The sequence below is a fragment of the Tasmannia lanceolata genome, unplaced genomic scaffold, assembly GCF_043159265.1.
Source record: "Tasmannia lanceolata isolate RefF3 unplaced genomic scaffold, GAP_Taslan_0.1 ptg000003l, whole genome shotgun sequence".
Classification (NCBI taxonomy): domain Eukaryota; kingdom Viridiplantae; phylum Streptophyta; class Magnoliopsida; order Canellales; family Winteraceae; genus Tasmannia; species Tasmannia lanceolata.
Genome location: NW_027518680.1, coordinates 32,337,122 through 32,351,286, shown reverse-complemented (window position 1 = coordinate 32,351,286; position 14,165 = coordinate 32,337,122). Strand labels below are relative to the sequence as shown.

Below are 14,165 nucleotides of genomic sequence, written 5' to 3'. Positions count from 1 at the left end.
GGGCTGTTATCGCGCGAGTAATCTTCCCGAGTACCCCCGAATCAATATAAGAATCGCCATTATCTGACGGGCGGATCAAAAGTTATCGTCGGAACGATATTTGTGTACCAAGGGTAGCTCACGGCCAGTAAACACCTTCCGACCGGATTACTGACTCCCATCCACTAGTACACTAATCCGCTATAGCCGGTACGTCATTGAATCTAAACAAACCCCCGCTATATTTTGACCGCATATGAAATATCAGAACGAATTCCGTTTATCGAATCAAACGACAGTATCACCCCGCCATAATAAAGACCGGAGTTATTTGAATTCGCCATCCGAAAGAAAATAAATACGTCCGAACTAAAACCTAAGAGGCGTCGCACTAAATGTGCGTTTCAATCCTCATCGACGTTCCAGAACCGAAAGATTGTTCGAAAAAAGTGGTAGATAGCCGAGAAAAGTGACAGGGGTGCAACACGAGGACTTCCCAGGAGGTCACCCTTCCTAGTACTACTCTCGCCAAGCACGCTTAACTTCGGAGTTCTGATGGGATCCAGTGCATTTGTGCTGGTATGATCACACCCAGCATGCCTCTCCATTCTCAAAGTAATAAAGAGTTTCCATTCGCATTGTCGTACGAAGTCCGTTTAAATGAAAGTGCGAAAAATTACTGCTAGATGACATCGGATGGACGATCCGAGCATTAGCCGGATGACCGCCAGGGCTGTCATCGCGCGATGAATCTTCTCGAGTACCCCCGAATCAATATAAGAATCGCCACAATCTGACGGGCGAAAATCAAAAGTTATCGTCGGAACGTATTTGTTCACCCAAGGGTAGGTCACGTCCAGTAAACACCTTCCGACTGGATTCCTGACTCGCATCCACTACTACACTCATCCGCTATAGTCGGTACGACACTGAATCTAAGCAAACCCCCACTATATTTTGACCGCAAATGAAATGTCAGAACAAATTCTGTTTATCGAGTCAAACGACACTATCACCCCGCCATAATAAAAACCTGACGTATTTGAATTCACCATCCGAAAGAAAATAATTACATCCGGACTGAAATCTAAGAGGCGTCGCACTAAACGTGCGTTTCAATCCTAATCGACGTTCCAGAACCGAAAGATTGTTCGAAAAAAGTGGTAGATAGCCGAAAAAAGTGACAGGGGTGCAACACGAGGACTTCCCAGGACGTCACCCATCCTAGTACTACTCTCGCCCAAGCACGCTTAACTTCGGAGTTCTGATTGGATACAATGCATTTGTGCTGGTATGATCGCACCCAGCATGTCTCTCTATTCTCAAAGTAATAAAGAGTTTCCATTCGCATTGTCGTACGAAGTCCGTTTAAATGAAAGTGAGAAAAAATCCTGATAGATGACATCGGATGGACGATCCGAGCATGTCGGGAAGATGGATGACCGCCAGGGCTGTTATCGTGCGAGTAATCTTCCCGAGTACCCCCGAATCAATATAAGAATCGCCATTATCTGACGGGCGGATCAAAAGTTATCGTCGGAACGATATTTGTGTACCAAGGGTAGCTCACGGCCAGTAAACACCTTCCGACCGGATTACTGACTCCCATCCACTAGTACACTAATCCGCTATAGCCGGTACGTCATTGAATCTAAACAATCCCCCGCTATATTTTGACCGCATATGAAATATCAGAACGAATTCCGTTTATCGAATCGAACGACAGTATCACCCCGCCATAATAAAGACCGGAGTTATTTGAATTCGCCATCCGAAAGAAAATAAATACGTCCGAACCGAAACCTAAGAGGCGTCGCACTAAATGTGCGTTTCAATCCTCATCGACGTTCCAGAACCGAAAGATTGTTCGAAAAAAGTGGTAGATAGCCGAGAAAAGTGACAGGGGTGCAACACGAGGACTTCCCAGGAGGTCACCCTTCCTAGTACTACTGTCGCCAAGCACGCTTAACTTCGGAGTTCTGATGGGATCCAGTGCATTTGTGCTGGTATGATCGCACCCAGCATGCCTCTCCATTCGCAAAGTAATAAAGAGTTTCCATTCGCATTGTCGTACGAAGTCCGTTAAAATGAAAGTGCGAAAAAATCCTGATAAATGACATCGGATGGACGATCCGAGCATGTCGGGAAGCCAGATGACCGCCAAGGCTAACATCACGCGATGAATCTTCCCGAGTACACCCGAATCAATACAAGAATCGCCATAATCTGACGGGCGGATCAAAAGTTATCATCGGAACGATATTTGTGCACCAAGGGTAGCTCACGGCAAGTAAAAACTCCCGACCGAATTCCTGACTCGCATCCACTAGTAGACTCATCCGCTATAGCCGGTACGTCACTGAATCTAAACAAACCCCCGCTATATTTTGACCGCAAATGAAATGTCAGAACGAATTCCGTTTATCGAATCAAACGACACTATCACCCCGCCATAATAAAGACCGGACGTATTTGAATTCACCATCCGGAAGAAAATAAATACATCCGAACCGAAACCTAGGAGGCGCGCACTAAACGTGGGTTTCAGTTCTGATCGACGTTCCAGAACCGAAAGATTGTTCGAAAAAAGTGGTAGATAGCCGAAAAAAGTCACAGCGGTGCAACACGAGGACTTCCTAGGAGGTCACCCATCGTACTACTACTCTCGCCCAAGCACGCTTAACTTCGGAGTTCTGATGGGATCCAGTGCATTTGTGCTGGTATGATCGCACCCAGCATGCCTCTCCATTCTCAAAGTAATAAAGAGTTTCCATTCGCATTTTCGTACGATGTCCGTTTAAATGAAAGAGCGAAAAAATCCTGCTAGATAAGATCGGAAGGACGATCCGAACATGTCGGGAAGCCGGATGACTGCCAAGGATGTCATCGCGCGATTAATCTTCTCGAGTACCCCCGAATCAATATATGAATCGCCACGATCTGACGGGCGGATCAAAAGTTATCGTCGGAACGATATTTGTGCACCAACGGTAGCTCACGGCCAGTAAACACCTTCCGACCGGATTCCTGACTCGCATCCACTATTACAAACATCCGCGATAGCCGGTACGTCACTGAATCTAAACAAACCCCCGCTATATTTTGACCGCAAATTAAATGTCAGAACGAATTCTGTTTATCGAATCAAACGACATTATCACCCCGCCATAATAAAGACCGGACGTATTTGAATGCACCATCCGGAAGAAAATAAATACATCCGAACCGAAACCTAGGAAGCGTCGCACTAAACGTGCGTTTCAATCATCATCGACGTTCCAGAACCTAAAGATTGCTCGAAAAAAGTTGTAGATAGCCGAAAAAGGTGACAGGGGTGCAACACGAGGAATTCCCAGGAGGTCACCCATCCTAGTACTACTCTCGCCCAAGCACGCTTAAGTTCGGAGTTCTGATGGGATCCAGTGCATTTGTGCTGGTTTGATCACACCCAGCGTGCCTCTCCATTCTCGAAGTAATAAAGAGTTTCCATTCGCATTGTCGTACGAAGTCCGTTTAAATGAAAGTGCGAAAAAATCCTGCTAGATGACATCGGATGGACGATCCGAGCATTAGCCGGATGACCGCCAGGGCTGTCATCGCGCGATGAATCTTCTCGAGTACCCCCGAATCAATATAAGAATCGCCACGATCTGACGGGCGAAAATCAAAAGTTATCGTCAGAACGATATTTGTGCACCCAAGGGTAGGTCACGGCCATTTCCGACCGGATTCCTGACTCGCATCCACTACTACACTCATCCGCTATAGCCGGTACGACACTAAATCTAAGCAAATCCCAACTATATTTTGACCGCATATGAAATGTCAGAACGAATTCCGTTTATCGAATCAAACGACACTATCACCCCGCCATAATAAAGACCGGACGTATTTGAATTCACCATCCGGAAGAAAATAAATACATCCGAACCGAAACCTAGGAGGCGTCGCACTAAACGTGCGTTTCAGTTCTGATCGACGTTCCAGAACCGAAAGATTGTTCGAAAAAAGTGGTAGATTGCCGAAAAAAGTGACAGGGGTGCAACACGAGGACTTCCCAGGAGGTCACCCTTCCTAGTACTACTGTCGCCAAGCACGCTTAACTTCGGAGTTCTGATGGGATCCAGTGCATTTGTGCTGGTATGATCGCACCCAGCATGCCTCTCCATTCGCAAAGTAATAAAGAGTTTCCATTCGCATTGTCGTACGAAGTCCGTTAAAATGAAAGTGCGAAAAAATCCTGATAAATGACATCGGATGGACGATCCGAGCATGTCGGGAAGCCAGATGACCGCCAAGGCTAACATCACGCGATGAATCTTCCCGAGTACACCCGAATCAATACAAGAATCGCCATAATCTGACGGGCGGATCAAAAGTTATCATCGGAACGATATTTGTGCACCAAGGGTAGCTCACGGCAAGTAAAAACTCCCGACCGAATTCCTGACTCGCATCCACTAGTAGACTCATCCGCTATAGCCGGTACGTCACTGAATCTAAACAAACCCCCGCTATATTTTGACCGCAAATGAAATGTCAGAACGAATTCCGTTTATCGAATCAAACGACACTATCACCCCGCCATAATAAAGACCGGACGTATTTGAATTCACCATCCGGAAGAAAATAAATACATCCGAACCGAAACCTAGGAGGCGCGCACTAAACGTGGGTTTCAGTTCTGATCGACGTTCCAGAACCGAAAGATTGTTCGAAAAAAGTGGTAGATAGCCGAAAAAAGTCACAGCGGTGCAACACGAGGACTTCCTAGGAGGTCACCCATCGTACTACTACTCTCGCCCAAGCACGCTTAACTTCGGAGTTCTGATGGGATCCAGTGCATTTGTGCTGGTATGATCGCACCCAGCATGCCTCTCCATTCTCAAAGTAATAAAGAGTTTCCATTCGCATTTTCGTACGATGTCCGTTTAAATGAAAGAGCGAAAAAATCCTGCTAGATAAGATCGGAAGGACGATCCGAACATGTCGGGAAGCCGGATGACTGCCAAGGATGTCATCGCGCGATTAATCTTCTCGAGTACCCCCGAATCAATATATGAATCGCCACGATCTGACGGGCGGATCAAAAGTTATCGTCGGAACGATATTTGTGCACCAACGGTAGCTCACGGCCAGTAAACACCTTCCGACCGGATTCCTGACTCGCATCCACTATTACAAACATCCGCGATAGCCGGTACGTCACTGAATCTAAACAAACCCCCGCTATATTTTGACCGCAAATTAAATGTCAGAACGAATTCTGTTTATCGAATCAAACGACATTATCACCCCGCCATAATAAAGACCGGACGTATTTGAATGCACCATCCGGAAGAAAATAAATACATCCGAACCGAAACCTAGGAAGCGTCGCACTAAACGTGCGTTTCAATCATCATCGACGTTCCAGAACCTAAAGATTGCTCGAAAAAAGTTGTAGATAGCCGAAAAAGGTGACAGGGGTGCAACACGAGGACTTCCCAGGAGGTCACCCATCCTAGTACTACTCTCGCCCAAGCACGCTAAACTTCGGAGTTCTGATGGGATCCAGTGCATTTGTGCTGGTATGATCGCACCCTGCATGCCTCTCCATTCTCAAAGAAATAAAGAGTTTCCATTCGCATTGTCGTACGAAGTCCGTTTAATTGAAACTGCGAAAAATTCCTGCTAGATAAGATCAGTTGGACGATCCGAGCATGTCGGGAAGCCGGATGACTGCCAAGGATGTTATCGCGCGATGAATCTTCTCGAGTACCCCCGAATCAATATAAGAATCGTCACGATCTGACGGGCGGATCAAAAGTTATCGTCGGAACGATATTTGTGCACCAAGGGTAGCTCACGGCCAGTAAACACCTTCCGACCGGATTCTTGACTCGCATCCACTATTACACTCATCCACGATAGCCCGTACGTCACTGAATCTAAACAAACCCCAGCTATATTTTGACCGCATATTAAACGTCAGAACGAATTCCCTGTATCGAATCAAACGACACTATCACCCCGCCATAATAAAGACCGGACGTATTTGAATTCACCATCCGAAAGATTATAAATACATCCCAACCGAAACCTAGGAGGCATCGCACTAAATGTGCGTTTCAGTTCTGATCGACGTTCCAGAACCAAAAGATTGTTCGAAAAAAGTGGTAGATAGCCGAAAAAGTGACAGGGGTGCAACACGAGGACTTCTCAGGAGGTCACCCATCCTAGTACTACTCTCGCCCAAGCACGCTTAACTTCGGAGTTCTGATGGGATCCAGTGCATTTGTGCTGGTATGATCACACCCAGCATGCCTCTCTATTCTCAAAATAATAAAGAGTTTCCAATCGCATTGTCGTACGAAGTCCGTTTAAATGAAAGTACGAAAAAATCCTGCTAGATGACATCGGATGGACGATCCGAGCATGTCGGGAAGCCGGATGACCGCAAGGGATCTCATCGCGCGATGAATCTTCCCGAGTAGCCCCGAATCAATATAAGAATCGCCACGATCTGACGGGCGGATCAAAAGTTATCGTCAAAACGATATTTGTGCACCAAGGGTAGCTCACGGCCACGAAACACCTTCTGACCGGATTCTTGACTCGCATCCACTAGTACACTCATCCGCTATAGCCGGTACGTCACCGAATCTAAACAAACCCCCACTATATTTTGACCGCAAATGAAATGTCAGAACGAATTCCGTTTATCGAATCAAACGACAGTAACACCCCGCCATAATAAAGACCGGACGTATTTGAATTCATTATCCCGAAGAAAATAAATACATCCGAACCGAAACCTAGGAGGCGTCGCACTAAACGTGCGTTTCAATCCTCATCGACGTTCCAGAACCGAAAGATTGTTCGAAAAAAGTGGTAGATAGCCGAGAAAAGTGACAGGGGTGCAACACGAGGACTTCCCACGAGGTCACCCATCCTACTACTACTCTCGCCCAAGCACGCTTAATTTCAGAGTTCTGATGGGATCCAGTGCATTTGTGCTGGTATGATCGCACCCAGCATGCCTCTCCATTCTCAAAGTAATAAAGCGTTTCCATTCGCATTGTCGTACGAAGTCCGTTTAAATGAAACTGCTAAAAAATCCTGCTAGATAAGATCGAATGGACGATCCGAGCATGTCGGGAAGCCGGATGACAGCCAAGGATGTCACCGCGCGATAAATCTTCTCGAGTACCCCCGAATCAATATATGAATCGCCACGATCTGACGGGCGGATCAAAAGTTATCGTCGGAACGATATTTGTGCACCAACGGTAGCTCACGGCCAGTAAACACCTTCCGACCGGATTCCTGACTCGCATCCACTATTACAAACATCCGCGATAGCCGGTACGTCACTGAATCTAAACAAACCCCCGCTATATTTTGACCGCAAATTAAATGTCAGAACGAATTCTGTTTATCGAATCAAACGACATTATCACCCCGCCATAATAAAGACCGGACGTATTTGAATTCACCATCCGGAAGAAAATAAATACATCCGAACCGAAACCTAGGAGGCGTCGCACTAAACGTGCGTTTCAATCCTCATCGACGTTCCAGAACCTAAAGATTGTTCGAAAAAAGTGGTAGATAGCCGAAAAAAGTGACAGGGGTGCAACACGAGGACTTCCCAGGAGGTCACCCATCCTAGTACTACTCTCGCTAAAGCACACTTAACTTCGGAGTTCTGATGGGATGCAGTGCATTTGTGCTGGTATGATCGCACCCAGCATGCCTCTCCATTCTCAAAGTAATAAAGAGTTTCCATTCGCATTGTCGTACGGAGTCCGTTTAAACGAAAGTGTGAAATAATCTTGCTAGATAAGATCGGATGGACGAACCGAGCATGTCGGGAAACCGGATGACTGCCAAGGATGTCATCGCGCGTTGAATCTTCTCGAGTACCCCCGAATCAATATAAGAAACGCCACGATCTGACGGGCGGATCAAAAGTTATCGTCGGAACGATATTTGTGCACCAACGGTAGCTCACGGCCAGTAAACACCTTCCGACCAGATTCCTGACTCGCATCCACTATTACAAACATCCGCGATAGCCGGTACGTCACTGAATCTAAACAAACCCCCGCTATATTTTGACCGCAAATTAAATGTCAGAACGAATTCTGTTTATCGAATCAAACGACATTATCACCCCGCCATAATAAAGACCGGACGTATTTGAATTCACCATCCGGAAGAAAATAAATACATCCGAACCGAAACCTAGGAGGCGTCGCACTAAACGTACGTTTCAATCCTCATCGACGTTCCAGAACCTAAAGATTGTTCGAAAAAAGTGGTAGATAGCCGAAAAAAGTGACAGGGGTGCAACACGAGGACTTCCCAGGAGGTCACCCATCCTAGTACTACTCTCGCCAAAGCACACTTAACTTCGGAGTTCTGATGGGATGCAGTGCATTTGTGCTGGTATGATCGCACCCAGCATGCCTCTCCATTCTCAAAGTAATAAAGAGTTTCCATTCGCATTGTCGTACGGAGTCCGTTTAAACGAAAGTGTGAAATAATCTTGCTAGATAAGATCGGATGGACGAACCGAGCATGTCGGGAAACCGGATGACTGCCAAGGATGTCATCGCGCGTTGAATCTTCTCGAGTACCCCCGAATCAATATAAGAAACGCCACGATCTGACGGGCGGATCAAAAGTTATCGTCGGAACGATATTTGTGCACCAAGGGTAGCTGACGGCCAGTAAACACCATCCGACCGGATTCCTGACTCGCACCCACTATTACCCTCATCCGCGATAGCCGGTACGTCACTGATACTAGACAAACCCCCGCTATATTTTGACCGCAAATTAAATGTCAGAACGGATTCTGTTTATCGAATCAAACGACATTATCACCCTGCCATAATAAAGACCGGACGTATTTGAATTCACCATCCGGAAGAAAATAAATACATCCGAACCGAAACCTAGGAGGCGTCGCACTAAACGTGTGTTTCAGTTATGATCGACGTTCGAGATCCGAAAGATTGTTCGAAAAGAGTGGTAGATAGCCGAAAAAAGTGACAGGGGTGTAACACGAAGACTTCCTAGGAGGTCAACCATCTCAGTACTACTCTCGCCCAAGCACGCTTAACTTCGGAGTTCTGATGGGATCCAGTGCATTTGTGCTGGTATGATCGCACCCAGCATGCCTCTCCATTCTCAAAGTAATAAAGAGTTTCCATTCGCATTGTCGTACGAAGTCCGTTTAAATGAAAGTACAAAAAAATCCTGCTAGATGACATCGGATGGACGATCCGAGCATGTCGGGAAGCCGGATGACCGCAAGGGATGTTAACGCGCGATGAATCTTCCCGAGTACCCTCGAATCAATATAAGGATCGCCACGATCTAACGGGCGGATCAAAAGTTATCTTCAGAACGATATTTGTGCAGCAAGGGTAGCTCACGGCCACGAAACACCTTCCAACCGGATTCCTGACTCGCATGCACTCGTACATTCTTCCGCTATAGCCGGTACGTCACCGAATCTAAACAAACCCCCGCAATATTTTGACCGCAAATGAAATGTCAGAACGAATTCCGTTTTCGAATAAACGTGCGTTTCAATTCTGATCGACGTTCTAGAACCGAAAGATTGTTCGAAAAAAGTGGTAGATAGCCGAGAAAAGTGACAGGGGTGCAACACGAGGACTTCCCAGGAGGTCACCCATCCTAGTACTACTCTCGCCCAAGCACGCTTAACTTCGGAGTTCTGATGGGATCCAGTGCATTTGTGCTGGTATGATCGCACCCAGCATGCCTCTCCATTCTCAAAGTAATAAATAGTTGCCATTCGAATTGTCGTACGAAGTCCGTTTAAATGAAAGTGCGAAAAAATCCTGATAGATGACAACGGATGGAGGATCCGAGCATGTCGGGAAGCCGGATGACCGCCAAGGCTGTCATCGCGCGATTAATCTTCCCGAGTACCCCAGAATCAATTTAAGAATCGCCATGATCTGAGGGGCGGATCAAAAGTTATCGTCGGCACGATATTTGTGCACCAAGGGTAGCTCACGGCCAGTAAACACCTTCCGACCGAATTACTGACACGCATCTACTAGTACACTAATCCGCTATAGCCGATACGTCACTGAATCTAAACAAACCCCCGCTATATTTTGACCGCACATGAAATATCAGAACGAATTCTGTTTATCGAATCAAACGACGGAATCACCCCGCCATAATAAAGACCAGACGTATTTGAATTCAGCATCCGAAAGAAAATAAATACATCCGAACCGAAACCTAGGAGGCGTCGCACTAAACGTGCGTTTCAGTTCTGATCGACGTTCCAGAACCGAAAGATTGTTCGAAAAAAGTGGTAGATAGCCGAAAAAAGTGACAGGGGTGCAACACGAGGACTTCCCAGGAGGTCACCCATCCTAGTACTACTCTCGCCCAAGCACGCTTAACTTTAGAGTTCTAATGAGATCCAGTGCATTTGTGCTGGTATGATCGCACCCAGCATGCCTCTCCATTATCAAAGTAATAAAGCGTTTCCATTCGCATTGTCGTACGAAGTCCGTTTAAATGAAACTGCTAAAAAATCCTGCTAGATAAGATCGGATGGACGATCCGAGCATGTCGGGAAGCCGTATGACTGCCAAGGATGTCATCGCGCGATGAATATTCCCGAGTAGCCCCGAATCAATATAAGAATCGCCATTATCTGACGGGCGGATCAAAAGTTATCGTCGAAACGATATTTGTGCACCAAGGGTAGCTCACGGCCAGTAAAACCTTCCGACCGGATTCCTAACTCGTATCCACTAGTACACTCATCCGCTATAGCCGGTACGTCACGGAATCTAAACAAACCTCCGCTATATTTTGACCGCAAATGAAATGTCATAACGAATTCCGTGTATCAAATCAAACGACACTATCACCCCGCCATATTAAAGACCGGACGTATTTGAATTCAGCATCCGAAAGAAAATAAATACATCCGAACCGAAACCTAGGAGGCGTCGCACTAAACGTGCGTTTCAATCCTCATCGACGTTCCAGAACGTAAAGATTGTTCGAAAAAGTGGTAGGGAGCCGAAAATAGTGACAGGGGTGCAACACGAGGACTTCCCAGGAGGTCACCCATCCTAGTACTACTCTCGCCCAAGCACGCTTAACTTTAGAGTTCTAATGAGATCCACTGCATTTGTGCTGGTATGATCGCACCCAGCATGCCTCTCCATTATCAAAGTAATAAAGCGTTTCCATTCGCATTGTCGTACGAAGTCCGTTTAAACGAAAGTGTGAAATAATCCTGCTGGATAAGATCGGATGGACGAACCGAGCATGTCGGGAAACCGGATGACTGCCAAGGATGTCATCGTGCGATGAATCTTCTCGAGTACCCCCGAATCAATATAAGGATCGCCACGATCTGACGGGCGGATCAAAAGTTATCTTCAGAACGATATTTGTGCACCAAGGGTAGCTCACGGCCACGAAACACCTTCCGACCGGATTCCTGACTCGCATCCACTAGTACACTCTTCCGCTATAGCCGGTACGTCAGCGAATCTAAACAAACCCCCGCTATATTTTGACCGCAAATGAAATGTCACAACGAATTCCGTTTATCGAATCAAACGACAGTATCACCCCGCCATATTAAAGACCGGACGTATTTGAATTCAGCATCCGAAAGAAAATAAATACATCCGAACCGAAACCTAGGAGGCGTCGCACTAAACGTGCGTTTCAATCCTCATCGACGTTCCAGAACGTAAAGATTGTTCGAAAAAGTGGTAGGGAGCCGAAAATAGTGACAGGGGTGCAACACGAGGACTTCCCAGGAGGTCACCCATCCTAGTACTACTCCCGCCCAAGCACGCTTGACTTCGGAGTTCTGATGGGATGCAGTGCATTTGTGCTGGTATGATCGCACCCATCATGCCTCTCCATTCTCATAGTAATAAAGAGTTTCCATTCGCATTGTCGTACGGAGTCCGTTTAAACGAAAGTGTGAAATAATCCTGCTGGATAAGATCGGATGGACGAACCGAGCATGTCGGGAACCCGGATGACCGCCAGGGCTCTCATCGCTCGATTTATCTTCCCGAGTACCCCCGAATCAATATAAGAATCGCCATTATCTGACGGGCGGATCAAATGTTATCGTCGGAACGATATTTGTGCACCAAGGGTAGCTCACGGCCAGTAAACACCTTCCGACCGGATTACTGACTCGCATCCACTATTACACTAATCCGCTATAGCCGGTACGTCACTGAATTTAAACAAACCCCCGCTATACTTTGAACGCACATGAAATATCAGAACGAATTCTGTTTATCGAATCAAACGACAGTATCACCCCGCCATAATAAAGACCGGACGTATTTGAATTCACCATCCGAAAGAAAATAAATACATCCGAACCGAAACCTAGGAGGCGTCGCACTAAACGTGCGTTTCAATCCTCATCGACGTTCCAGAACCGAAAGATTGTTTGAAAAAAGTGGTAGATAGCCGAGAAAAGTGACAGGGGTGCAACACGAGGACTTCCCAGGAGGTCACCCTTCCTAGTATTACTCTCGCCCAAGCACGTTTAACTTCGGAGTTCTGATGGGATCCAGTGCATTTGTGCTGGTATGATCGCACCCAGCATGCCTCCCCATTCTCAAAGTAATAAAGAGTTTCCATTCGCATTGTCGTACGAAGTCCGTTTAAATGAAAGTACGAAAAATCCCTGCTAGATGACATCGGATGGACGATCCGAGCATGTCGGGAAGCCGCATGGCCGCAAGGGATGTCATCGCGCGATGAATCTTCCCGAGTACCCCCGAATCAATACAAGAATCGCCACGATCTGACGGGCGGATCAAAAGTTATCGTCAGAATGATATTTGTGCACCAAGGGTAGCTCACGGCCACGAAACACCTTCCGACCAGATTCCTAACTCGCATGCACTAGTACACTCATCCGCTATAGCCAGTACGTCACCGAATCTAAACAAACCCCCGCTATATTTTGACCGCAAATGAAATGTCAGAACGAATTCTGTTTATCGAATTAAACGACAGTATCACCCCGCCATAATAAAGACCGGACGTATTTGAATTCATCATCCGGAAGAAAATAAATACATCCGAACCGAAACCTAGGAGGCGTCGCACTAAACGTGCGTTTCAGTTCTCATAGACGTTCTTGAACCGAAAGATTGTTCGAAAAAAGTGGTAGATAGCCGAAAAAAGTGACAGGGGTGCAACACGAGGACTTCCCAGGAGGTCACCCATCCTAGTACTACTCTCGCCCAAGCACGCTTAACTTCAGAGTTCTGATGGGATAAAGTGCATTTGTGCTGGTATGATCGCACCCAGCATGCCTCTCCATTCTCAAAGTAATAAATAGTGTCCATTCGCATTGTCGTACGAAGTCCGTTTAAATGAAAGTGCGCAAAAATCCTGATAGATGACATCGGATGGAGGATCCGAGCATGTCGGGAAGCTGGATGACCGCCAAGGCTGTCATCGCGCGATTAATCTTCCCGAGTACCCCCGAATCAATATGAGAATCGCCATTATCTGACGGGCGGATCAAAAGTTAACGTCGGAACGATATTTGTGCACCAAGGGTAGCTCACGGCCAGTAAACACCTTCCGACCGGATTACTGACTCGCATCCACTAGTACACTAAGCCGCTATAGCCGGTACGTCACTGAATCTAAACAAACCCCCGCTATATTTTGACCGCACATGAAATATCAGAACGAATTCCGTTTATCGACTCAAACGACAGTATCACCCCGCCATAATAAAGACTGGACGTATTTGAATTCCCCATCCGAAAGAAAATAAATACATCCGAACCGAAACCTATGAGGCGTCGTACTAAACGTGCGTTTCAATCCTCATCGACGTTCCAGAACCGAAAGATTGTTCGAAAAAAGTGGTAGATAGCCGAGAAAAGTGACAGGGGTGCAACACGAAGACTTCCCAGGAGGTCACCCTTCCTAGTACTACTCTCGCCCAAGCACGCTGAATTTCGGAGTTCTGATGGGATCCAGTGCATTTGTGCTGGTATCATCGCACCCAGCATGCCTCTCCATTCTCAAATTAATAAAGAGTTTCCATTCGCATTGTCGTACGAAGTCCGTTTAAATGAAACTGCGAAAAAATACTGATAGATGACATCGGCTGGACGATCCGAGCA

The 14,165-nt window shown here is 46.6% G+C and overlaps 20 non-coding genes across 20 annotated transcripts; all 20 read right to left on the bottom strand.

Moving 5' to 3' along the window:
• Positions 1-454: 454 nt before the first annotated feature.
• On the bottom strand, positions 455-572 carry LOC143875100 (5S ribosomal RNA). Its single transcript, XR_013249762.1, has one exon. It is a non-coding gene; the product is annotated as a 5S ribosomal RNA (ribosomal RNA).
• Positions 573-1,165: 593 nt separating this feature from the next.
• Positions 1,166-1,284, bottom strand: LOC143875290 (5S ribosomal RNA). Its single transcript, XR_013249946.1, has one exon. It is a non-coding gene; the product is annotated as a 5S ribosomal RNA (ribosomal RNA).
• Positions 1,285-1,881: 597 nt separating this feature from the next.
• On the bottom strand, positions 1,882-1,999 carry LOC143875262 (5S ribosomal RNA). The gene has a single exon (XR_013249920.1). It is a non-coding gene; the product is annotated as a 5S ribosomal RNA (ribosomal RNA).
• A 595-nt stretch (positions 2,000-2,594) lies between these two features.
• On the bottom strand, positions 2,595-2,713 carry LOC143874942 (5S ribosomal RNA). Its single transcript, XR_013249611.1, has one exon. It is a non-coding gene; the product is annotated as a 5S ribosomal RNA (ribosomal RNA).
• A 597-nt stretch (positions 2,714-3,310) lies between these two features.
• On the bottom strand, positions 3,311-3,429 carry LOC143874907 (5S ribosomal RNA). The gene has a single exon (XR_013249578.1). It is a non-coding gene; the product is annotated as a 5S ribosomal RNA (ribosomal RNA).
• A 586-nt stretch (positions 3,430-4,015) lies between these two features.
• LOC143875261 (5S ribosomal RNA) lies at positions 4,016-4,133 on the bottom strand. The gene has a single exon (XR_013249919.1). It is a non-coding gene; the product is annotated as a 5S ribosomal RNA (ribosomal RNA).
• A 595-nt stretch (positions 4,134-4,728) lies between these two features.
• Positions 4,729-4,847, bottom strand: LOC143874941 (5S ribosomal RNA). Its single transcript, XR_013249610.1, has one exon. It is a non-coding gene; the product is annotated as a 5S ribosomal RNA (ribosomal RNA).
• Positions 4,848-5,444: 597 nt separating this feature from the next.
• On the bottom strand, positions 5,445-5,563 carry LOC143874073 (5S ribosomal RNA). Its single transcript, XR_013248763.1, has one exon. It is a non-coding gene; the product is annotated as a 5S ribosomal RNA (ribosomal RNA).
• A 596-nt stretch (positions 5,564-6,159) lies between these two features.
• LOC143873291 (5S ribosomal RNA) lies at positions 6,160-6,278 on the bottom strand. Its single transcript, XR_013248007.1, has one exon. It is a non-coding gene; the product is annotated as a 5S ribosomal RNA (ribosomal RNA).
• Positions 6,279-6,875: 597 nt separating this feature from the next.
• Positions 6,876-6,994, bottom strand: LOC143874965 (5S ribosomal RNA). Its single transcript, XR_013249634.1, has one exon. It is a non-coding gene; the product is annotated as a 5S ribosomal RNA (ribosomal RNA).
• A 597-nt stretch (positions 6,995-7,591) lies between these two features.
• Positions 7,592-7,710, bottom strand: LOC143875166 (5S ribosomal RNA). Its single transcript, XR_013249825.1, has one exon. It is a non-coding gene; the product is annotated as a 5S ribosomal RNA (ribosomal RNA).
• A 597-nt stretch (positions 7,711-8,307) lies between these two features.
• Positions 8,308-8,426, bottom strand: LOC143874933 (5S ribosomal RNA). The gene has a single exon (XR_013249603.1). It is a non-coding gene; the product is annotated as a 5S ribosomal RNA (ribosomal RNA).
• Positions 8,427-9,023: 597 nt separating this feature from the next.
• LOC143875087 (5S ribosomal RNA) lies at positions 9,024-9,142 on the bottom strand. The gene has a single exon (XR_013249750.1). It is a non-coding gene; the product is annotated as a 5S ribosomal RNA (ribosomal RNA).
• A 492-nt stretch (positions 9,143-9,634) lies between these two features.
• LOC143872872 (5S ribosomal RNA) lies at positions 9,635-9,753 on the bottom strand. Its single transcript, XR_013247600.1, has one exon. It is a non-coding gene; the product is annotated as a 5S ribosomal RNA (ribosomal RNA).
• Positions 9,754-10,350: 597 nt separating this feature from the next.
• Positions 10,351-10,469, bottom strand: LOC143874048 (5S ribosomal RNA). Its single transcript, XR_013248738.1, has one exon. It is a non-coding gene; the product is annotated as a 5S ribosomal RNA (ribosomal RNA).
• A 595-nt stretch (positions 10,470-11,064) lies between these two features.
• LOC143874821 (5S ribosomal RNA) lies at positions 11,065-11,183 on the bottom strand. Its single transcript, XR_013249490.1, has one exon. It is a non-coding gene; the product is annotated as a 5S ribosomal RNA (ribosomal RNA).
• A 596-nt stretch (positions 11,184-11,779) lies between these two features.
• LOC143874918 (5S ribosomal RNA) lies at positions 11,780-11,898 on the bottom strand. Its single transcript, XR_013249588.1, has one exon. It is a non-coding gene; the product is annotated as a 5S ribosomal RNA (ribosomal RNA).
• A 597-nt stretch (positions 11,899-12,495) lies between these two features.
• On the bottom strand, positions 12,496-12,614 carry LOC143874693 (5S ribosomal RNA). The gene has a single exon (XR_013249365.1). It is a non-coding gene; the product is annotated as a 5S ribosomal RNA (ribosomal RNA).
• A 597-nt stretch (positions 12,615-13,211) lies between these two features.
• LOC143874940 (5S ribosomal RNA) lies at positions 13,212-13,330 on the bottom strand. Its single transcript, XR_013249609.1, has one exon. It is a non-coding gene; the product is annotated as a 5S ribosomal RNA (ribosomal RNA).
• A 597-nt stretch (positions 13,331-13,927) lies between these two features.
• LOC143875214 (5S ribosomal RNA) lies at positions 13,928-14,046 on the bottom strand. Its single transcript, XR_013249871.1, has one exon. It is a non-coding gene; the product is annotated as a 5S ribosomal RNA (ribosomal RNA).
• Positions 14,047-14,165: the final 119 nt, after the last annotated feature.